Here is a 20,527-nt window from a genome sequence, read left to right on the forward strand (position 1 = left end):
GTCATCAACTACCAAAGCCACAAAACCTCTTGACTAGCTAGCACAACTACCCTATACTCTGCCTCTGTAGATGATAATTTTTGAGCATGCTACTTCTTGCAAGACCATATGATAGGACCATAACCAAGACAAAAGTAAAATCCGGAAGTAGACTTGTGATCATCTATATCACTAGCCCAATATGAGTCTATGTAACCAACAATGTGAGGATCCCCTAATGTGTAGTGAATGCCATAACATGTTGTAACTTGAATGTACCTCAAGATATAATTGGAATATTTCCAATGACTCTCATGTAGATCATGGGAGAATCAAGATACAAGACCAACTATAAAGGAAATATCAGGATGTATGTGTGTGTTAGATACAAAAAACTACCCACAAGTTGTTTGTATAAAGTGAAATCCACTATAGGAGTAATGCAAGTGGTAGATAAAACAAAACCTGACTAGAAAGGTGTGGGCTTAGGCTTGCAATCAAGCATGTTTAATCTATGAAGCATATCAAGAGTATATTTCTATTGGAGTATGGTTATCCCATCCGAAGACTGAACAACCTATAGGCCCAAAAAATAGTGTAGAAGTCCAAGGTCTATCATCTCAAATTTCTCTCTCAAGGCACGCTGAACACTTTGTATCATGGAGACTGAGCTACCTGTAATTATGAGATCATCTACATAAAGTACAAGTATCAATAAGTCAACCTCATGACATTAAATGTAAATTGTAGGATCAAAATGACACTGAGTGAAGTATGAAGCAAGCAAGAAGGAATCCATTCTCTCAGACCAAGCCTAAGAGGCCTATTTGAAACTATATAAAGACCTTCAAAGCTTGCATACTAATGAAGAGTCCTACACAAAACCATGAGGCTTCTCCATATAGATCTCCTCATGAAGTTCTCAATGCAAAAAGGCACTCTTCACATCCATCTGATAAATTGCCCATCCCTATGAAGCTACAAGAGAGAGTACAAGGCAAATATAATTCATCTTAGCAATAGGGAAAATGTCTCAGAGTAATCAATACCCTCAACCTATGAAAAATCATTTGCAACAAGACAAGCCTTGTGCCTATTAATAGAACCATCTGCAACATACTTGGTATGATACACCCACCAGCACCAAACCAACTTTCTTCCTTTAGAAGAGGAAAAAGATCCCATGTGTGGTTATTCATCAAAGAAGAGTACTCCTCATCCATAGCCCTATCTGACTCTAAGTGTCTTGTTTCCTATGAAAAACTATGTAGATTATCCAAAATGACATGACTCATGAGGCCAACACCTGCAATTTGAGCATGAGTATGACGAGCATCGACAAGATCACTTGCCAGAGGTATAGGTACATCAATAGTATTACAAGCCCACTTGGGCACTTGCTAAATAATTGGTGAAGGTGGTGAAGGGGGATCAATATCAAGATCTTCCTTAGAGAATACATAATTATGTGGAGGAGTAAAGGAAGTATTGGGTAGTAAGGAGAAGCTAGTGATGGTGGGTCCATTTGAGGATAACACTCATCAAATTGATCATCTCGACAAAACAAGATGATCCTATGGATATGGGTATGTAGGTAGCCCAGTAGGCAAAGTATGCCTCTAGTATGCAAATGCCTTAGACATATTTAGATATAACTTACTTTTTAAGACATTATATGTTAACTCATGAGGCTCATTCCCTTGTTGAAGCCTTTGCCACAATGGCATTACCTCTAAACCATGCAAAGGATGTTGAAGTAGTTCTCATCCTTGAAACACTCTTATAAGCAATGGAAAAGAAAATGATGATACAATACATATATTACTATTATTTATGTATATGTATATATGTATGTATGTATATATGTATATATATACACATGTATGCATGTATGTATGTATGTATGTATGTATGTACATACATACATACATACATATATACATACATACATACATATGTGTGTGTGTGTGTGTGTGTGTGTGTGTGTACAAAGAGATCTTGGCACAATAGAAAAATTGATCCAACTGCATACATATTCTAGAATCCAAATAATAAATTAAGTAGACATTTGTGAGCACTAGGTGTGTGAAGGCTCCGTGCAAAAACATGAACAAAAAAAGATGAGCAATACAGAGGGAGAAAGACAAAGAACAAAAAGGCAGCAACAAAGAGGGAGAAGCTAAAATGAAGTAATCAGAATGGTAGAAGGAATTAGAATGGTAGAAGGAGATGTGAAGATACAATTTACTTTTTGGAATTTGACTTACTGTTCTAACCTAGCTAGCATTTGGTTGAATAGTTTAGTCTGATGGTTGATCAGTTTGGTTTGGCATCAATGCCAAAGAGGGAGATTTTTGGAAATCTAATTGAAAAGCTCATTATTGAAGATCAAAGAGGGAGATTGTTGCAAAGAAGAAAGATTGTTGTTAAAAGATTGTTTTCAATCATTATTTTGTCATTGATGTCAAACCTGCTATTTGTAGGGATGATAGTTTCTTATAAGATCTAAGTACTATCACTTAGTTGATTGATGAAGAGGATTTAATCAACAAGATGTAATGGAGCACCTAAGGGAAAGGTTAAGTTGTGATGTTGTAATGAAGTGCAAGGATCAGTTAAGACAATGGTTAAATGATGTATTGATAGCATACTCAAGGATACAGAGGTTGGTCACACTTAGAAACATTGGAGGAAGAATTTGTAACACGGATGAATGCAAAGCTTAAACTAAGATCATTAGTGGGTGTTGAGCAAGTTAGTTTTAAGCCAAACAAATTCTCAGTAGGAGCCGAGTAACCAAAAATTCTAATGTGTGCCAAGTGATCTTCAAGTGCTGAGTGAAGATCAGGTGCTGAGCATCAAAAAATTATGAATTAGTGTCGAGTGATCTTCAAGTGCCAAGTGAAGATTAGGTGTTGAGCATCAAAAAATTCTCAATTGGTGCCGAGTGATCTTCAAGTGCCGAGCATTACGAAAATCACAGTTGATGATGAGTAATACAGTATGTATCGAGCAGCAGTATTTCAATAGGGTCGAGCTATTGCATTATTTCAAATAACAAAGATTCACCAAATCTGAGCCAACAAAGTGGTTACCTTGAATTTTGTGAACAAGTTGGAAGATAAGGTTGATGAGCTAGTGGCACAGAATTCTATGTAAATCATTTTTAGGTGAATTCAAGAGGATTATTCCAGAAGTTTCTAGAGGAAACAATATATGGGTTAGATGTAATGAATCCTACCTAATCCATGCAAATTGAAATTAAAGAATGGAAGAATCAAGCAAGAAAAGGAACTCCAAGACTTCTATTTAAGGAATCATAAACCAAGAAGCAGAGAGCTGCTGATACTATTGCTGCTAAAGAGCCAAAACTATGAAGTAGTTAGAAGGGTGTCAAGGAGAAGATGTATAGGAGAAGGAAGAGCATAGAGGCTCTACTTCTATAAGTGGTCATGAAGAGATGATTGCATTGGTACATTGAGCATAAAGACTCAAGGAGATTAAGCTTGAAAGGAGGGGCAAGTTGTCAGAGTTGCAATGATTGAAGGCCAAGCAAGGGTATGAGCTAAGAAGTGATCTGAGATCTACAAGATAAGTTGTATGTTGTAGTCAAGTCAAAGATTTTCTAATACTCTCTAGCAATTGTATTAGATCTGAAAATCCTATGGACTTAGGTTGGCCTAACAGCCATTTGTAAATCCTTTAACAGGGTGGAATTCCAAGTGAATGTTCAAAAGTCCTTTAACCAGGCCCACTTCTAACAGGGTGGTTAAATCCTCTAACAAGGTCACATTTGATAGTGTGTTGTAAGCCTTTAATAGGGCAAGCCTTTCACAGGGCATCACTTCAGAAGAGTGAGAATTGAGTAGCATGTTACTGGTGATTTTTCCCAAATTGGGTTTCCACGTAAATCACTATCTTATGTGTTGATTTCTTGTTTGTTATGCTTGCATGTTGATTTACAGTAACTTATTGATTAGAAAAGTTAAAGATTGGTGAATGAATAGTTGAATGGGTTCGCTAGACTTAGTGAAAAGTTTGATTAGGACATTTGGGCTTTGAATAATTGATTCACTCCCCACCCCCCTTAGTTATTGTAAAGTATTTCTAACATTACTAAGACCCTAAAGGATAAATTGAAGGCTTCTTTGAACAAAAGAAAGAAATTGTTGTAGAAACTAAGTGAAATTTAAGAGCTTATAGATCATATTGAAGACCAAAGTGGGTTGGATGAACTTTAAGAGGCCATATCATATCTCATAGCTAAAAATGAGAAGCTAACCAAAAGAATTACGTTGTTGAATAAGGAGAAAGAGGAAACAACAATAAGAATGAGTGAAGAGTTAGATGAGAAAGACATGGTCATTCATGCCAATGATGAAGTAGAGGAAGCACTAAAAAGAGCCCCAAAGGCTAAACTAATCATTGAGGAAGTTGTAAGGATAAAAGATACAAAGATGGTGAAAATGGAAGAATACTACATATAAGACATGAGAATAGTATCTTGCATGAGTATGAACACAATTATAAGAAACAAATAGAACTACTACCTAAAGAGCACAAGAAAATAAGAGAACAAATACACCAACTAACTAATGAGTTGAAGAGTACAAATTATGAGAGGAATGAAAAATTGAAGTAGTTCAACAAAAGTACTAAAAATATAGATGAACAAATCAAATCCCCTAGAGAAAAAATCCACGATCTATCTAGAATATATATGTGACAACAAGACTGAAAAAGGGTGAGTCTTCTAGAGCTAAAGGCTTGGATGACAACAAGCAAAGGAAATCATCACCAAAAGGTAAAAAAACCCAACAAACCCATGTGCTATTACTGTGGTAAATTAGGTCATGCTTTGATTGTATGCTAGTACAAACATGCCCCCCTTGGAATCACATATACTTTTGATGGGTATTATCACAATTATTACCGGTATGTTCATATTGTAGGTGAGTAAAAGTCTCATTTTAATGAGAAAATGATTGACATGTATTATTACCACTATAACAAGTACAAAAACAAAGCCAAGGATTGTAGATCTAAGGCACAATCAAACCAACCTCCTCCAAAATAGGTAAGTCCCAATGGAAGGGACATATTTTCTACACAAATATACTCAACCTATGGTACCCATTCTTATCTTGCTACATATTAAAAGATGAGGACATGTCAATGGAATAGTGCTAAGTTTTGGTTGCACTAGCAAACATGTTGCACCTATCACATGACTAGAAAGTGATAAGAAATTTGACCATTGGCAAATGGATAATGAGAATTAATTGCTTAAGATTTAGGAAAAAACTTTATTTAATGTTGTAATCCTAACATTATAATTTTTTCTATAAACATATACATAAAGAGTCTTTTATCACTTTATAAATTTGAGATCTTTTTGACATTTCTAATTTGCAAACCGTAGATTTTATAGTGTGATTAGTGTGTGATTATTTTGTTATTCTATGTGAGAAAGAAGTGTAGTTTGAGTAGTGTGTTGATTAGTTATTTCAATCAAGTTGAGTATTATTTGTTACTAGTTAAGATTCAAAATGGCACAAGAAAATCATGAAATCACGTTGGTTGATATGAAAGTGAGAAAGCATCCTAAGTACAAAGTTTTATTGTTGAGGTAAGATGTGATAGATATGTCTAGTGCCCTATTGTCACTTCTAGGTAATGTTATTCTTCTCACTGAGAATGTAAGTGTGTTTTTCTAGGTTAAGATTGAGGAATTGGGTGACAAGGAAATGGGAGAACAAGTTTTGTAATTCTACTCAAATGGAGTTTTGAAGAGGGAACACAAGAATATAGAGAAGACAACCCTAACCCAAGTGATGAATCTCCCTAATTTCATCTATGATTACTAGGTAAGATTCATGCTTAGTAGATTGCATGATCGATACATGATGTTGGATAAACCCTACAAGATATGAAGGAGGTGATATAAATGGTTACTAGTTTTAGTTCTACTTGTGAACATAACTATTCCAACAAAGAAAGATGCAGATCTAATTAGATGTCACCAAGATGGGGGCACATGCACAATCACTCACATCGTTGATAATGAAGTGAGATATGTTGCAATGGTGACTGCATATAGGATTTACTATTGGAGCTATAGTAATAATGTGTCGAACAGTGTGGTATATAGAGTACATCAAATGATAAATGATCAATCTCTAATTGACCTAAGTAGATGGCTTCATATCCAAATGATATAAAACATAAGTAATCTTAAGAAAGATTACACAAATCTTATAATCAAACATGGAGTTAATTTTTTCTATATTTCCTTCTGTAGACACCTAAAAACCTTTAGAAAATAAAGTATTTTTATTTTCTGAAAAATTCCTGATGACATCATCATTTATTAATTAATTATTTATTTATTTTATTTATTTATTTTTATGCCATTAAATCGCTTTATCTTAATTAAAAATATTTAATTAAGGAATCCCTCCCAAAAATGTTTAAATCTTATTTAAACATTATTTCCTTATTTATTAATTATTTAATTAATAAATTGACCAAAAAACCCAAAATAAATAAAAAATTTATTTTTTGCCCAAAACTTGGCCAATTTCCTTAAGACCACTAACCTCTTCCAAAATCTTCTAATCCTTCTTTAATTTTGATTAAAGGCTAATCCCATCATTTCCTACCCCTAATCCCAACTCAAAATATTTAATTAAGATTAAATATTAATCCTCATGTTTATTAAAAAAGTTTTAATAAATATCTCCTCAACCCAAACCCTCCTAAAAATCTAATTTATCCTCATCCTAAGAAGTTCTAGACTCTTCTAGAAAGTCTTCATCCTCATCCTAGGAAGTTCTAGACTATTCTAGAAAGTCTATATCCACATCCAAAGTCTAGACTCTTCTAGAAGATGTCTTTAAACCTAATCCTAATCCCCTCCTAACCTTGTCACATTCTCTAAACATGGGTTAAGACTTACTAACCCAAGCCAAAGTTAACAAATATCTCCTCCTTCACCCACCCTCATTAAATGCCATCCACTTGCCTATCCCTAAGCTAATCCTAAACCATCCTAATCCATCCTCTAATCATTTGCACAAGCCTAAGCAAGCTTAAAACCTTCCTGATCAAGCCCAAGTCAAAATTCCTCTCATCTCCCTCAAAATATCCCAACCATAAAACTTTATGAAGCCCACTAGGCCATAAATGACTCTTCCAAGCCCTTTTATTGCTCTTACAAGCCATTATGAGGGTCTTTATGAAGATTTTATCCCTTGAACCTCCTTTGTTGACTCATCCTTCCCCTTTCCTCCATCCTCTCACCCTATGACATGTGTCACTCCCTGATTGGCTGTAAGGAAGCACAATCCATGTGCTCTCCTCTCATGCAATCTGAGCCCTCCATGAGCTTTTCCCCATCCTTGCATCTTAGTCCTCAATCCCTCAAGCCCTTTGCCTATTTAAGGAATCCTCTCCCAAGCCATTTTAACACAATCCATGAAGTAAAGTCATAATGCCATTTTAAGAAGCCATTTTACATCAAGACCATACACTCACACCCAAATTCCAACTCCATTTGAAGCTCTTTTTGAAGCATAAGTTTGAGCATACATCCTATCTATTTAGACAAAGCCACTCAACAAGAGAGCTTCTTATTGAGAGAGCCCATTAATGGCTCATATTCTTAATTGAGAGCTCATCTTAGTCTATCTTGAAGTTGATGAATTTTGTTTAGTTTGTAGAAGCTTTATTTAAATTTGGTTTCTATTAGCATACTAACATTGCTCATATACACCTTCTACTTTAGGAAGGCATTCCCTAGGTATAGACGCTTCCCCTAGTCAAAAGAGAGACCTATCACAAATCAAGTTAGTGAGCTATATAGAAGGTTAGCAGGTAAAGGTAATGCAACCCTATTGGGTTATTTCAAAATCTTTCAAGAATGAATACACAAAAGGCAAAGGATTTCACTAAGTCTTGATGAGAAATACAAAGAGTATCTATGTTTAGACTGGTATATGGTACAAGTGGTTCAACCATGAATCCACTACTTAATTGACTTCAAGTATGAGATGGATGAGAAAGTAGCAAAGCTACACATCCAAAGGTTTCTATCTATGCATGTACATCCAAAAATGTTGAGGTTTAGAACCTACATGGTGGTCAAAGCCAAACTTAAGATAAAGCTCCAAGAACAAGAGGTAGAAAAAACATCAAAGAAGAAGCCAAGGAGAGGAACAACAAAATAGGATCCCAAATCCACTAAACCTATAGAAGTAAAATAAATAGAAGTTGAAGAAATAGAGATATATCTTACTGGTGAAGCTCAATCAACCTCTTTATCAGAGATAGAAGCTAAGGCATAACAAGAACCTGAGCAGGAGTCCAATTTTGTGGTGGAAGAAAAAGGAGGAGCAATTAGTGAAAATGATGAAAGAATAGTCAAGCGAAAAAATATTGACTTTTAATAAAGAAAAAGAAATGAGGAGGATAAGGAAGATGAAAAAAAAGGTCCACCAAAACTAGAAGTGAAAGAGTCTTCTAAAATAGAGACCGACATAAAAGTGGAGAAGTCAACAAAAAAAGGTAAGAATCAACCACAATAAGTCTTTATTGATGATATTGTTGTTAATATAATGCATAATGGTAACTATAATACCTTGAAATAAATATTTTTAAAATTCAATTATGTAAATAAGAATAAAGTAGCTAGTGTTAAATTAATAAGTATGATGAATTTCAATAGAAAGTCATTAGAGGTAAATACAAAGTTACCTAAGGAACTATTCAAGATTGTATTCAAGAAATGGTCAAAGGGAAACTTAGACTCAAAGAGATACTAGATGACACACTTTCATGGATGTGGCCAAAATACACTAAGCAAGAAAAATAACACTGGTATATGCATACAAATAAGACTTCTCAATGAAGGAGAACATAGCTCCAATGATTGTTAGTGAAGAAAAAGAAGTATTTGAATATGTATTCAAGAAATGGAACACGCTAAATGAATAATTAGTGGAATTCAATAAGAAGTAACAAGGTAAAGAATCAAAGGTACAACTCTCTCAACATACAAAAGAAGAAATCCAAATGAGGATTAGGGTTGAGTAAAGACTAAGAAGAAGAATAGGTAGAAGATAAACCTAAGGTACCTTGATGCAAGGAGGAATGAAAATAACTAGGGCCAAAGGCACAACCAGCTATCCCAACCACCTTGCAAGAGTTAACACAACAAAAACACAATGCAAAGAATGAAAACCAAGGAGGAAGAGGAGAAAACACTTATTGATTCATCAATAATCAACATACATGCCTGTATGCACCCTAAAATGGTCACCTAGACTACGGGCCCCCATTATTCAATTTATCAATTTATCAAATTTCTTGAATCAATGGTTTGCAATATTTTATTAAATCAATTTAAATCAATTTCCTTGATCAAATTCAATTTGTTTTATTTCTAAGGTTGATCATTTTATCCTAAGTCTTATTTAATTAAAAGAAAATCTCTCTTTTAATTAAATAAAATAATTCCCCATTTAATTAAAATAAAACCTCTCTTTTAATTAAATTCATCCACATTTAATTAATTAAGAGAAAAACTCCTCTTTTAATTTAATTTTATTTTTCCTATTTAATTAAAAGAACTTGCTCCCTTTTAATTAAATAAATTAAACCCACTTGAAAAAAGAAATAAATCAAATAAAGATTAAATAAATATTTTATTTATTTTCTCTACACTTAAATGCACATATCTCTAAGTGGAACTTATCTTTATCCTCTTTCCACTTTCTTCTCAACCACTCCTCTTTTCTCATTGGTGGATCCTTATTTCACATGGATCATTATTTCTCCACCCTTGATTAAATCTTTTTCCTCTCAATCTAGATCGTCCAATCTTCTTTATAAGGGAGAGCCCTCTCCTCATTTTGGATACCCAGGATGATGCTATTGTTATGCTACAGGATTGGAGAGCAAATTTTGAAGAATTTTTGAATGCTAAAGCTTTTGTGGAGAACTTCTATCTTCTTGGCTCATTCTGTCTTGCACCCATGGCTTTTATCATGGACTTTTATCATTGCATTTGCATATTAGTTTAGAGTCATATTTTCTTTCATAGATTAGATCTTGCTTTGGTTTGCATTGTTATCATTTAGATTATTTTTAATTTTTATTTGCATGCATATTTTTGGATCCTTGAATCTCTTATTTCATGGTGTACTTGCATGGGCACAAACTAGGTCAAGCTGAGGGCTTCCATTACAAACCCTTGCACTCCATGGATAGAGAGCTATGAGTCGCCATTTGAGACCTCATTTTTGAGTAATCTTGAATATAATGACTCATAGAAGTGTGCTCACATTTTAGGCATACATTTTTGGCGCCCACCATGGGGCAACCCACCTTTGCTTGCTGGGTTTTGTGTAGATCTGTTTGTAGACTCAAAGAAACCCTAGATTTGAAAGATTTGATTATATCTTTCAAATGGCTAGGTATTTTGATCTGAAATTTTTTTTTTTAGGGTGGCGATGTATCCAAAAAGCTTTGGTCAAATTTTTAGGTTTTTTTGAAACATTTTCGATTTTTTATGATTTTTCCTTGATTTTCCATAAAAAATCATTTTTGGGAGTAAATCAGCACATTTTTTGGAAAATTTTATAGTTTAGGAAAGCTCTTGGAATTTTAAATAGATTTGGTTCTTTGTGTTTCAATTTTAGAGGTCATATTGTGGGTCAATAATTTGATTTGCAAAAATTGGTCTGTTTTGACAAAATAACTTCCTAGGGCACAAATTAAAAGATTTTTTCAAATATTTTGCATTTTTGGAAAGCTCTCTGATTTTTTATAGGGGTTACTTTTCTACATTTTGAGTTTTGGATCCGAATTCATATCATGTAGATCCAATCTTTATGACTAAGTCAAAAAAATCAATTTTTTTTTTTTTTTAAAAAGGCATTTAATGAATAGTTTGCATTTCAATTTTACAATGAATCAATGCATGATGTGGGTTTTCATTTGGGTTACTTATTGATTATCATCACTCTTAAAAATTAGATTTTCAGATCTAACCTTGGTTTTGCATGAGTTGACATATATTGCATTCATGAGTTTGTTGCTTTGTTCGTTGCGAGCGAGCAATCAAGCATAAACGAAAGGTACAACAAATAAAAGATGCATTGCAAGGATTATCAAGTATTTTATTTGAATTATAAAACATTTAGATTTTGGATTAAAATTAAACCTCTCATGTGTTTGGCTTGAGTGTTTCACATGCTTTCATAGAACACATTTCAATTGATGTTCTTAATGGGAAATGAATGAACATAGATTTGCTTTCATACAAGTTTGTGTAAGTGAATGCTTGTGTTTCAACCTTAAGTAATTCTTGGTTCCAATATCAAATATCTCATTAAGTTATTGAGGGCATGGATTCATTCCTTGTTTACATAGGAAGTTAAATGCACCACTTTGTGGACTCACTCTATGTTTACTTGAAAAGTTAAATATTCCATTGTTCAACCCTTTTTCATTTGTGAGTAGTATTGATTAGCAGTCTTAGATTACTTGTGATTGATCTAGATTTCTATCTTGGGTTATTGGACTCACTAATCCGTTGGCCCCTCATTTCCACCACCTGGTTGCAAGATCAGCGCCACATTAAGGGGGAGGGGTCTACAGGAAAGAAGCGTTAATTGCTCCACTAGGAAACCCTTTTGTGCTTTTTTTGGAACTCACTTATTTTCTAAGGTGTGGACTCACTTTGAGTTGATGTGAGGAGTTAAATGTTCCACTTTTGGACTCACTTTGAGTTGATGTGGGGAGTTAAATGTTCCACTTTTGGACTCACTTTGAGTTTGTGTGAAGGGTTAAATGTTCCACTTTTGGACTCACTTCTCATTTACTTGAAGAGTTAAGTGTTCCACCTTTAGTGCTCTAAATACTTTTGATAGTGAATTACTTAGTTTTTATTTCTAGAAGGCCTACTTGGGGACACGCCACCTCAAGGGATGACCTTAACTCCTATGTTCTGATAGAGTATAAATATCGAGAGGTGAATCCAAAGACACCTCTCTTGGGAATTGAGTTTGATATCACTCTTGGCTAAGCCTCAAAGAACTTTATACCTTTGAGAAGTGAAGGAGGAGATTTGGGTTACCGTCTCCCCTCGGCTGTGTGATTTTAGATTCTTCTCTTCTATGGATTTGGGTCTCACGTACCTTGCGTATATCGAAGACTCCTTTTAGAAAGCCATGTATATCCTTGTAGATAACTTGATAAGGTGTTGTTGTGTTCTAAGTGCCTACTAAAACATTGTCAAGAACATACACAAGTAGAACCTTTAAGGAGTAGAAATACTAAGTCACTATACTTGTTCATGCGCAAGGTTGATTTGCCCCTTGCTCATTGTTTGAAGACTGTTTGCTTGAAATCCCTAATTGCTATCTTGTGTGCTTGGTTCATGATAAAGAATCTATTGATACATCTAGTTGGATATTTAAAAAGAACAAAATCTAAGTTCTTGAGCTGAGACTTTACGATCGAATAACTTTGTTATCCCATTATTTCTAGTCTCCCTAGGTTGATCCTATTTGGATTAGGCTACTTACCCCATTGTTAGAAGCCTTTTTGCACCTTAGGTTATTATGCTTTGACCTCTTGAATTAGTAGTCAATGATTTCACAAGAGACCTTTTTTGGAGTTGGTGAGTTAGAAATCATCCTTGTTGAGAAAGATATACACTTGGATCCTTTGATATTACACTTGGAGAGTCTTAGTAATCTCTTGTCCATTCACTTTCATAAAAAAATCAATTTTTATTATTTATAATTTGGGTAAATCGTCCTCCTGGTCCACATGTGCTAGGGTATTCACCCAAAGTTGTGGGCACCTCTATGGTAGTGTTGGTTTATGCCTATTGCAAAATTCTATCTTATCATTTCTCTTTTGGACAAGTGAGAGCTTTTACTATCCTAGTTTGGTACCAATGTTTCTTAGGGTTATCCTATCAACTAGTACCTTTTCTTTCATGTTGATTACAAGTGCTATTACATGTTGCTCAACATTCAAATGATCTCAAATGGTATCAAATTTCCCAAAATGACTCTTGTTCTTCTTTCTTCTTCATCTTCCATGTCTTTCTAATTTCCCATTTCCATTCTTCCTCTTCTTCATGTCCTCTTGATTCTTTTCCTCCTATTATCTACCTTCTTCTATTCATCATGTCTCTTCTTTTATGCTTGATTCTTCTTCTTCTAGAACCATGGATCTTGGATATCTTTTTAGGGATCCTCATTTGAGCTCAGATGAAATCCACCTCCTTCTTGAATTTGAAAAGTGTTGTCGCTCCAATGGATACATGGATGCTAACTTTGCAACAAAAATGATTAAAAAAATGGATAAATTAGACACCTTTGCTAGGATCATGTGCAAGATCGAATCACAATATCCTTCTTCCAAATATTTCCCATCTTCCAAGTCTTATCATGATTCTTCTAAATATCATACAAATTTTCCATCTTCCAAGTCTTATCATGATTCTTCTAAATATCATACAGATTCTTCATCCTCCAATTCTTATCATGATTCATCTAAATATCCTTCATATTCTTCATCTTCTAAGTCTTACGATAATTCTTCTAAATATCATTCAATTACTTCATTTTCTAAATCTTATCATGATTCTTCTAAATATCCTCCACATTCTTCATCTTCTAAGTCTTATCATGATTCTTCTAAATATCATTCAAATTCTTCATCTTCTAAGTCTTATGATGATTCTTCTAACTATCATTCACATTCTTCATATTCCAAGTCTTACCATGACTCTTCTAAATATCATCCATCTAGGTCTTCACCTACTTCTTCTTCACGATATCATTCTTCTTCTACTTCTACCAAGAGTCTAATTCCTCTTATTGAGATAGATCATAATGAACAACATGAAAAGTCTTGTGATATGCCTATCTATAATTCCTCTAGTGACAATGATTATGATGATGATGACTATTATACTCCTACACATCCTAAAAGTCCTTCCAGTCCTATGTTTATGCTTAAAAGGGATGAGTCACAAATAGATACTGATGGTAATCCACATGAATCAAATTTTGAAAACAACATTGATAAATTTTGTGAACAATACCTAAATGATAAATCTTCATATTTTGATGAAGAGAAAGCATTTTTTTGTGCTGAAATACAACATCAATGGGATAAGAGTTCCTCTTCTAAGAACCCTCATGCTGAAAATAAAGATTACACTCTTGAGCAAGATAATGTTAATGTTGAACCTTTGTCTTTTGATGCTCTCCTTTCATCTTCTATTTCCTCCACTACCCATACATTTACATCCCCTAAAGATTCTAAGTCTCTCAAATCTTCTACCAATCATTCATCCAACAAAGATCTTGATGATTTTCATGCGGTTCCCTATAGTTATCCTCAAGGGCTACCTCTTAAAGAAGTTCAAGCTAACCTTCACTTGGCTACAAATACTTCCAATAAAGCTAAACCTAAAGAGCCTAAGCCTCCATGCACTATAATGCCTACTTCAACTACTCCTTCATCATCTCCTCCAAAGTCTTCCATACAATTCCAACAAGCTTCCTTGTCCTTAGAAGTGGCTTCATGTCAAGAGGACTCTAAAAATTATAAAGAAAATAATATAAAGAAAGATCAAGATCAAGAACTTTCTATGTCATCCAATTATTTTTACGATGTCTCTGATATGTTTCATGGTTCTTTTGATCCCTTACGCCCTTTCTCATTCATTCCACCATGTCTTAAGTCTTCTCCTAAGCAAGATCAAGATATTGCTTGCACCACTGAGCTTATTGACAATAAAAATGACCTTAGTACACTTGCTCCTTCCAAAAATGATACTTCCATTAAGGTTATTAAAAATGATGTTGTTACTTCCAATGTTGAGCCTATTGAAAATCAAGAGAACAATTCTATGCTTATGTTATCCAAAGATCCTTGTCAAGATCAAAGTCTTCCATCTTCTTGTTCTACCACACCATGTTCTCTTCCACTTTCTACTCTTCCTCAGTCTTCTCAAGCTTTAAGTAATCCTATCAAAGAAGTTGCTCCTATTCAAGATATTCATGATCCTGTTGAAAATCCTAATGCTCACTCTAAAGATGCTGATGTCCTTGATTGTGATATAGATGTTGATGAACTTATTGATTACCCTTTTGCATCTTCCACATCCATCCTTGGACCTCCCCCACCAATACTAAATCCTTCACATTTTCCTTCCATATTGGGTCCTTATGTCCCTTCACTTTCCCCTCCCACTTGTCCTAATTCATCATCCATCTTGGATTCTTACATCCCTCCCTCTCCTATCTTTCCTCAAGATCAACATAGATGCATATCCTTGAATCCTTTTCATCCACCCACTCACCTAAACCAATCATATCATCCTTCTTCTTCCACAAGTCCCAAGTCTTTTGGAAGTAACTTGAATGTTCAATACAAGAAAAAGAAGCAATTCAAGAATCCATATAAAAAACACCACCATGTCTCCTCTAATCGACATGGGGGCATAAAGTCAAAAGAGATATCTAAGAAAAAAATTATAAGACAAGTATGGATTCCAAAATCCATCATTGAAGATATTATCTCTAAATCATCAAAAATAAATGAAAAGAGGCCTATGGCTATATGGATTCCAAAGTCTCTCTTGAGAGAGTCTAATATTGAACAACAATTGAAGTTGACATTGAAGCTTCCAAAGAATTCCACTTCATCTTCTTCCAAAAGAATTCTTCCATTCCATGTGCCTAAACCAAAACCTCTTCTATTCACTCAATATATTCCTTCACTTATTCCTTCATTCACTTTTTCTCCATCTTCCAATCTCACTCGCTTTGCATAAAGCCATATCCTCCATTTTTGTCTTCCATCCTCTTTTTCCTATCAGCATCTTTGAGCATGTCATTTCAAATCCTTTGTATATCATGGTTTAAACTTTCAAGGAGCATTATCTCAAAAGCTTGACTTCTTCCACAAAAAAAATATATATATATTTGAAAAAAAAAGAAAGAAAAGAAAAAAATTTGAAAATGTGCCTTGGTGAAAACCTGATAATCAGGCACCTTGGTAGCAAAAGTAAAGAGAAATAAATTCATCCTATGGTGAAAACCACTCCCTTGTGGCACCTTGGATAAGTACCATGATGAAAACCTGACAATTAGGCATCATGCGTAGTTCTTCTACATCTTTCATTCATTCCATCTTCTCTCTTTGATCTTGAAAATGTTGACCTATACACAAATGTTTGGCTATCTTGTGAGCTATCATATGATGATCTTGTTTTCATTCCTTTCATGTTTAGCCTTCATATCTATTTTCCTCCATCCATTCTAGTCTTTCGCTATCCTTTTCCCATTTACCCCTTTGGTCTTGATCTAATTAAAAAAGAAGTAAAATATGATGCTATGAAGCCTCTTGACATGTCTACTCCTTTGGATTGCATCTTTCCCACTTTTACATTATGCTTTCTTGAATTATCCTATACTGGCCTTTCATTTCTTGTCCAAATGTTCTTTACATGACAATTTTTTCCTAGCTTGGGTACTCTTGAGGAGTCAGTCCTTGAAGATCACTTTCACTTGCTTCATACACTCCTTCCTTATCCATCATATTTATCAGCTTGTTGCTCCATCATGTCCTCTACCTTGCTAAACATTGGGACTGCACGATGTGATTATGCTTGAGAGTTTGGTCCTTGTTTTTGTTTGGGGGCATTGTATATTATTTGTACATATTTATTGATCCTGAAAAAAATCAAAAAATTTGATATATTTCAAAAATCCAAAAAAATGATATATTGTAAAAAAAGTCTAAAAATTGAAAAATGTCCTAAAAAAATGATCTTCTTAGTGACAACCTAGCAATAGGAACTTTGATGTAGCTCCAAAAAAATTATATATTCCAAAATTTCAAAAAAAAAATTTTAAAAAAAAAAATTAAAAATAATAATCCAAGTGGTGAAAACTTGGAAGCGAGCGCTACTTGAGGCATTTGCACCCCTATTTCTTAGCGCATGTCCTCGACACTTAGTCTTTCCTCATCACGCCTTGTCCTTGTTGCCTCGATTTGGAATTGGTCTTTCTCTAGGGAGCATAACTATGTTAGCTTTGGTCTCGTGGATGTGCTAGTCTTTAGGACACCTCGCAAACAGTGTTTTTCAACACCACCCCAATTGTATTTTTCAATACAACCGTTGATATCCAGTGTTTTTCAACACTTATTGGTTTGGTCTTACCCAGTATCATCATGTGATCTTCCCTTCCTGCAAGCATTTGATCCTTATCCTCAGAACTCAATATCAGTTAACACAATTAAATTTTAAATGCAACACTTAATGCTTGACTTATGTCATGATTTTTTATTTGTCTGCTGACTATTATTAATTTTTGTTGAGTGTCCTTGTTTGATAAGTCTCTCCATGATGCATCGCTAGAGGACTTGAGGCATGGGACATGTTTTTATTTTATTTTTTCTTGTGGGTGTGGTCTTGAAACTCTAGAGTGTCTATTGTTGTCCCCTTGAAACACTTAGGAGATTTGAGGCATCATCCTTGATTGTTTTTGCACAACTATTCTTATGGTCATTTTGGCATCTATGCCTTGATGCGAGCATGGTTTTGCTACATTAAATTGGGTAAGCTAACATCGAAGTCATCTTGACCTTTATGTCACTGATGTTTATGTTAGAATCTTTCCACATTCCAATTTGAGATAAATTACATTCATATCTTCATAGTTGCACTTGTGACTAGTGATGATTGTGTGATTTTTCGATGTCTATTAATAATGGCCCAATGATGAAAATAAGTTCTTTTACATTCTCTAATGAATGATGAACACAAAAATCCTATGTTATAGTTGCTCTTTTGCAAGTACACCTTTGCATTTTCATGTAGTTTGCATTATTAGACTTCATATTAGTTTGCATTTTTAGGATGCATTATGAGTTTGAGAGGGTTTTCCATTCATCTTTATTGTAGACTTTTAATCAACTGTGGTCATGTTTGGAGCTTCATTTCCTTATCTTCTTTCATGATCTCAATCAAAATTTCTATCTTAAACAGTTGATTGATTTTGGGGCATTTTCTTTTCTCTATTTCTTTCTATATCTTTCAAACTTCTATCTTCCATTTTCTTTTACCCCACTTCTTTTCTTCCAAATCACTTTTGGGGCATAATATTTCATGCTTGATGATCTACCTTGGTTCTATACCTCAAGAACCTTGTCTTTTGTTCGATTTGATCAAATTTATCAATTTGTCGTTTCTCCTCTATCTCATTTCAATTTCGATCACGAGGGGGCAGTAATTACCAAATTCAATCTTTGATTCAGTTTTATCAATTTTATCCTTGACTTTTTCAAGTCAAAATTTATTTGTATTCTTTGTCCTAATGTGTTCCCGATTTGACCACACATCTAGGTTGTTTTGTGATCCCAAATCGACCTCACACTTCAATTTCTTTCTTTGACTACATGTGTTCCCAAATCAATCACACATTAGTCAAAGAGGGGCAAATGTATGCACCCTAAAATGGTCGCCTAGACTATGGGCCCCCATTATTCAATTTATCAATTTATCAAATTTCTTGAATCAATGGTTTGCAATATTTTATTAAATCAATTTAAATCAATTTCCTTGATCAAATTCAATTTGTTTTATTTCTAAGGTTGATCATTTTATCCTAAGTCATATTTAATTAAAAGAAAATCTCTCTTTTAATTAAATAAAATAATTCTCCATTTAATTAAAAGAAAACCTCTCTTTTAATTAAATTCATCCATATTTAATTAATTAAGAGAAAAACCCCTCTTTTAATTTAATTAAATATTTCCTATTTAATTAAAAGAACTTGCTCCCTTTTAATTAAATAAATTAAACCCACTTGAAAAAAAAAAATTAAATAAAGATTAAATAAATATTTTATTTATTTTCTCTACACTTAAATGCACATATCTCTAAGTGGGACTTATCTTTATCCTCTTTCCACTTTCTTCTCAACTACTCCTCTTTTCTCATTGGTGGATCCTTATTTCACATGGATCATTATTTCTCCACCCTTGATTAAATCTTTTTCCTCTCAATCTAGATCGTCCAATCTTCTTTATAAGGGAGAGCCCTCTCCTCATTTTGGATACCTAGGATGATGCTATTGTTATGCTATAGGATTGGAGAGCAAATTTTGAAGAAGTTTTGAATGCTAAAGCTTTTGTGGAGAACTTCTATCTTCTTGTCTCATTCTGTCTTGCACCCATGGCTTTTATCATGGACTTTTATCATTACATTTGCATATTAGTTTAGAGTCATCTTTGCTTTCATAGATTAGATCTTGCTTTTTTTTGCATTGTTATCATTTAGATTAGTTTTCATTTTCATTTTCATGCATATTTTTGGATCCTTGAATCTCTTGTTTCATGGTGTACTTGCATGGGCATAAACTAGGTCAAGCTAAGGGCCTCCATTACAAATCCTTGCACTCTATGAATAGAAAGCTATGAGTCGCCATTTGAGACCTCATTTTTGAGTAATCTTGAATATAATGACTCATAGAAGTGTGCTCACATTTTAGGCATACAATGCCTAGCTATAAGGCCATCTAGGTTACAACCAGAAACAAAATACATTCAAATCCATAATATAGCTTCAAATCAAATTTTCAGACACCTATGCTTCCATTTTTAAATCCTATATGTTCTACCTCTAAAACTCAATCCTAGACCTCCTTAAATACTTGTGTGGCCACAGGTCGACCTATCACAAAATTAAACCTTACATGAAATGCATGCAAAGCCACAAGTTGTCTCACATCAAATATTAACTACCTATATCAAAATTAAATTTGTGCAAGATCAGCCCAAACTAGAACCAGACACAGAAAACTTGACAAATGAAGGCTCCATGAGATGCTAGCACTCAGCATCTAAACAAACACTTAGAAATCACACAAACTTGGTAACCAAAGGATGACTTGGCAACCTAAGATCACTCAAAAACCAGATGAACTTGGCAACCACATGAACTTGACAACCACATGAACTCAATAATCAGAGGTTACTTGGCAACCACACAAACTCGACAACCAGAGATCACTTGACCACAACTATGAACTCGGCAACCACTGAGAACTCAGCAATGTAAGATTTTGAAACTTTACAAAACTAAAAATATGTAAGATATTAGAGAAATCGAGGATGCTCCTGCATTAGACAACCAAAGTAGAAAAGAATGATTCTCCTAAATCATGCAAGTGTCACAACCTAAGTTGAATCCAAATCAAAATTGAGAAATCCATATAGAATCTTCAACTGGTATATTCTTCCACTTCACCAAATACTCATAGTAATCTTTTCCTCTTGTGCTCTTACCAACTCTTTGATCTAATACCTTTTCAACTTCTTCAATATACTTCTTAGGATAATCATCTAACACAACAACTTCATCATCTAACTCATGATACTTATATAAATTAGCAACATTGAATATAGGAGATATATCTGTATCATTAGGTAACTCAACTTCATAAGCATT

The sequence above is a fragment of the Cupressus sempervirens genome, chromosome 3 (genome assembly GCF_028749045.1).
Source record: "Cupressus sempervirens isolate cs-2001-9-10 chromosome 3, ASM2874904v1, whole genome shotgun sequence".
Classification (NCBI taxonomy): domain Eukaryota; kingdom Viridiplantae; phylum Streptophyta; class Pinopsida; order Cupressales; family Cupressaceae; genus Cupressus; species Cupressus sempervirens.